Raw genomic sequence first — 5,915 nt, forward strand, 5'->3', positions numbered from 1 at the left:
ATGATGCAAAGACAGGGTTCAATTGGGCGAAATGAGGAATGGATAAAATGCATCTGTTTGGTATTTTGAAAAATAAAAAGTATAAATATGCCTTATATAGGTATGGTCCTACACTATATTATTCAAATATAGCATGATAGGTCCACTTTAAAAGAAACTAAGTTAATTCTGAAGTCAGTTAATCAGTAATGTGTGTAGTGTGTGGGTGTGTGAACATGTATCAGTATATAGGAGAGAGTGGCCGTTTCTCTAATGCTGGGCATTTCAACGGTCCTTCGGCGCCACTCGATGACGCAGTATGCTTGAAACAGGGCTCTGCAGCAGCTTTACTCGACATTGAGAAACGGCCACTGACTGCTCAGGCACCCATACTTGTAGCTGAGCAGTCAAGCTAACTCAGGTGTCAGCCATCTCTCCTGATTGTGGCTAACCAGGGACTTGAGTCTAAGGATTAGGGGCCGTCACAAAATGTAGACTATGGGTGCGTCTCGCTTCGGTTATTTTTCATTTCCTCGCTCCTCGGGCTCGGTATCACCGGAAGTTGATTTGTCTGCGCCATCTTGAGTAGCGTCCCAGTGGCCTTATTTTTGCCAGAGGACCGAGGATCGAGGAACTACCAGACCATCCTCCGGTGAAATCCTCAGACACTCGCCCCGCCCCCTTACTGTGTATCGCTCACTGATTGGACGATGCAGCGCATGCACTGATCTGGCTGCTGTCAGACGATCAGCTGTGCGGCGTCATCACAAACGGACGTCGCTTCACGTGACGCTCCGGAGGAAACGACGTCCCATTGCTCTTTAAACTAATTTCCCTGCTTCTCGTGGTTTCCCGTCTCTCCGGGAAGGACTAGTCGCAGGGAAACGACGCAAATGAGGGACGCAAGGAATCCATTTAACCGAAGTGAGATGCTGCTAGAGTTTCTTATATGGAAAAAAATAGAAAATCCATGATAGCTCAGTCCAGTATAAATGCTAATACTTAAGCATTAAATATGTTAAGATATGCAAATCCTAACAGGACTGTATGATTTAATGTGAATTCAGAAGGCTGGTAAATACTCAAATGTATTTAGAGGAAATTGGGTTTTTAGGAATATTTTTATTTATAAATGGATTCAGTCCGTGCAATCTATTCTTCATATCTGTCTGATTGAGGCGGCTTGGCTGCTGCAGATTTCCGCCCTTTGCACACTTCACTTCAAAGGGAAGTTACCTTGACCCGTGCGGTACACATCCGCCTGCACGCCGACATCCAGATTCAATACAGAGCTCAGTTCTTTCAACATTAGAAGAGCAGTAAACACAATTCAGAACGGATTCATGCAATTTAAAAATAATATCTGCTTGCTTTTTGTGCTGCAGCTGCAGAGTTGTTGGACATATGGCTGGGGTGTGGGAAGTGTCTCCATACTGTGTGCATATATACATGATGGTGATGCATCTGCAGAACATTTCAAGTGTGTGTGTGTCTGTCCTTTTGGCAGAGGACAGCGGGTTTGGGCGTCTGCCATGTTGTCCCAGCAGGGTGCTCGAGCCACATTGGAGAGGACAGATGGACCAAATTCTCTTTCCCCATGGTTTACAATGCAGACTGACAGAGAGAGGAACAAAGAGCCAGAGACACAGCACTACAGAGTGAGATTTAATCATTGAAATGGAGAAGAAAAAAACACCCTCACAAAGAGGAACCTTGCCGCTTCAAAGTTGAGAAGATACCAAAAATTGGAAGTACCAAGAGACAATGCTGTGCCAGCAACATCTAGCTGATGAAGGGGAGACGGAAATAGACTTTTTACTGGTGAGCCCACACTGGGAACGGTGGAAACACGGTACTTTAGAGAAGAAGTGTAACCCAGAAATACACGGTGTGCTACTAATGAATGCATTAGCAAGGAGTATGCATATTAGAGGGTGTCCTATGATATGTCCTTTACATTGAGCTTCAAAGTAATTAAAATGCATGTATGCACAAAGGAAGTTGACAGCTCTACACGGCAGAGTGAGGTGTATGACCCCAGAAATCACGCAACATGCCAGAGAGTGTTTACCGTCAAGCTGGTCTCTTACGCTTCGTACGAAACCAAAGGCAAGAGAGAGGAGCGCTGTCAATCAGTGGAGAGGAAGATTATGTTTTAGACAATTTAATTTGTGTCTTCCTGTGGACAGGGAGCCCACACAGCAGATGAAAGGGAACAATGTCGTGTATCTCATTTTAAAATATGCCGTTTTTACTGTAAAGTCCTCTATAGGAGTTTTACGAAGAGGCTTTGATTGTCTGCTGTCATATTTGATATCATCATCACACTTCAAATGAAAATTATCCTCAATTTGAATGGGGGAATTTAATCAAAATATAATGTATTTTGTATGAAAATCGACTCTGAGCACGTTAACTGGACAAGCATTGAGAGAAATTTAATCTAATGCTATATACAATTTATGTTTCTGTGTTGTTAGACATCAATGTTAGCCTTCAAAAAATATACATATATGTATTCTTCTGCTAAAAACACACGCAATATTTGGAAAAAACGTCCATTCTTTCCACGTTGTTGTTATGTTAGCTCAAAAGCAATGTTAGCTTTTATTAAAAATGTAATTCATATTTTTAGAGATACTTTTGTTATTCCATTAGTGGCACGAACATGTATAAGACCTAAATGGAGGGATGGGTATCGTTAAGGTTTTAACGGTACTACTACTTTTATCGATACCGCTTATCGATCCGGTCTTTTAACGGTACTCTTATCGGTTCTTTTGGAGAAAAAAATAAGGTAAATTAACTAAATAAATTGTGAACAAAATTAACATTGCTTTTTATTTAAATTAACATAAATAATATTTCACATCAAAGAAACAACAATGTTTTAACTAAATCTTATTAAATAATCTGGAGGAGCAGAACTGTAAACAGAATAGACTGAAACTTTTAACAAAATAAATACCTCCAGTTACCTATCAATCACGGTAGGCCCACATTGTTTGTATCATGAGTGTAACTCCGTTTGTGTTGCCTGCTGAGCCATACATAACACCTGACGTGGAAACGTTCCTCGTGGATGGGTACAGAGGCTTCTAGAAAGACGTCGAACCCGTCCATTCCTCCGTCTGAATGCTGGAGGGGGTGCACTTTTAAATAAACTGTTTAGGACCAAATTTGGCCTCGTTTACCCGCACTTAACATTGCCTTAAACTCTTATTGCCACTTTTCCTCGGTTAACGAGCATTGTCCCACCATCGACGAACGGGGTAAAGGCTTTAACCATCACCTTGTTCTCTCTGGCCATCTCCTCCGTATTGTGTTGTGTGAGTGCTGCCATGTAGCTGCCGCGTGTGTGTAAAACTGCCCCCCGCCCCCTCGGCACACAGAGGGGAGGAGAGAGATTCTCTCGGGCCTGGATTGGAAAGATCGAAAATACTAAAAATAATCATAGACGCATTTTGCCAGTCTTTTTGCAGTTGATTAGAAAACGGAGTGATAGGTTAGGCGACACTAAAACTTGTGAATATATATTTTGTGTTAGCAATAATACATATGGATAATTTTTTTAGATGTCTCAGTCATCGTAAAAAGACCCGATAACGTCCGGGTTACCCACGTTCTTAATAATTCGCCCCGGGGCCGTTTAATACCGGGGGCTCGGGACCCATCCCTACTAAATGTGATCCTTTCATGACTTCTATGGTATATGGCGAAGAGACATTACGGTTGCACATGTGAAAAAAGAGTTGTGTGTTTGGGCGCAGGTTTCCATAGTTGGATATTTCCCTCCTGGGGGACTGCTTGCTTCTCACTGCGTAGATTGTATTATGGATCTATATTTAAACTGTCTAACATGCAATTGGAGAGGCCTTTGCTGCTTCCTCCCCGCAGGCACACACATATCTCCATGGAGACAGCTCAGGAGAGGAAAATGAAAAACAGAAAATTATGAAGCAAAGTCATCACATGTGGAGCATCGTCAGTTAGAAAACACAAACAAGGCTGCACGAGATTACATGTTGATGTATGTGAGGATTTTGCCACTTGTAATTAATCAATAACAAGGATATAAGATAGTGTAATAGCCTTCAGTTGTTTAAAGTAGAGACATCTACATACTGATAATACACCTGAAAACATCAGCAGGAGAGACTCTTTAAAGTAGAGACACTACATTGAACTTATACACCTGGAACATCCAGGCAGGAGAGGACTCTTTAAAGTAGAGACACTACATACTGATATACACCTTGAACATCAGCCAGGAGCAGGACTCTTTAAGAGTAGAGACACTACAATACTGATATACACCTGAACATCAGCGAGGAGATGACTCTTTAAAGTAGAGACACTAATACTGCATATACACCTGAAAACATCAGCAGGAGAGGACGTCGTTTTAAAGTAGAAGACCTAAACATACTGATATCACCTGAACATCAGCAGGAGAGGACTCTTAAAAGTAGAGACCAACTACATACGCATAACACCTGAACATCAGCAGGAAGAGGACTCTTTAAAAGTTAGAGGACACACATACTGATATACACTGAAACATCAGCAGGAACGGACTCTTTAAAGTAGAGAGAGACTAACATACTGATATACACCTGAACATCAAGCAAGAGAGGACTCTATTAAGTAGAGACACTACAAACTGATATACACCTGAACATCAACAGGAGGAGGACTCTTTAAAGTTAAGAGACCATACAAACTGATATACAACCTTGAACATCAAGCAGGAGGAGACTCTTTTAAAGTAGATGACCATACCATACTGATATACCACTTGAACATCAAGCAGGAGAGGACTCTTTAACAGGTAGAGGTACACTACATACTGATATACACCTGAACATCAGCAGGAGGAGGACTCTTTAAAGTGAGACACTAAATAACCTGATGATATTACACCTGAACATCAGCAGGGAGGAGGAACTCTTTATAAAGTGAGATATTACATTCTTATATACACCTGAAAACATCAGCTAGGAGAGGACTCTTTAAAGTAGAGACGACTACATACCTGATATACACCTGAACACAGCAGAAGAGGACCTCTTTAAAGTGAGCACTACTACCATACTGATATACACTGCAACATCAGGGCAGGATGGAGGACTCTTTAAAGTAGAGACTCTACATAGCTGATATGACACCTGAACATCAGCAGGAGAGGATCTTTAAAGTAGAGACACTACATACTGATATGAACCTGAAGATGAGCATGTTAGGACCTCTTTAAGACCTGAGGGACATCCGACTCTTCCACCCTACCTCTCTTGAAGCATGGTAGGAGTTTCTCTGTGCCAATGACTTATTCCTCTTGGTGAAAGAAGGCTTCCTTGGTGACCAATCGGACGCTGCCCCCCCCCTGTTGGCCTTGCCTCAGGGAGGCCTCCGGCACATCGTCTTTACGAGGTATCTGTGTGAAAATCCATGATAAACGGAGGGGATTTCAGACGTTATATAACCCAGAAGAGCTTGAAGAGAGCTGATCACATGTAGTGGGTGCCAAGGAGACAGATTTCACCATATCTCTCTCTGGGACCCAGCATTAGTACCAGGTTAAGATGGGAAATTCAACGTTGCTCAAAGCATATTCTGGTCATGTGGCGGTGGGGACTCACCCCCACATGAATGTAACCTAACACCCGACACCCCCACAGAACTGGCGAGCCCTCTACAACCAGTGCAATGCCAGCCAAAAACTGTTAAATCTCACCCCCTTCAATTGACTTTCAATTTTTCTATTCTTTCTGTTGGAGGTTTTGATTCTTGTTTGTCTCCTCTTCCCTGCTGGATTTCCTATCCACTTCTCCTGCTGCACAAATCTAATTTCCCCCACCAGGGATCGTCAATCATCTAATTCTTAATTCCATCCAGCCCGCCCGCCTCTGCGTTTTTATGGCCCTTGTAATACAGAT

The sequence above is a fragment of the Notothenia coriiceps genome, unplaced genomic scaffold (genome assembly GCF_000735185.1).
Source record: "Notothenia coriiceps isolate Sejong01 unplaced genomic scaffold, NC01 NC01_scaffold00020931, whole genome shotgun sequence".
NCBI classification, from domain to species: domain Eukaryota; kingdom Metazoa; phylum Chordata; class Actinopteri; order Perciformes; family Nototheniidae; genus Notothenia; species Notothenia coriiceps.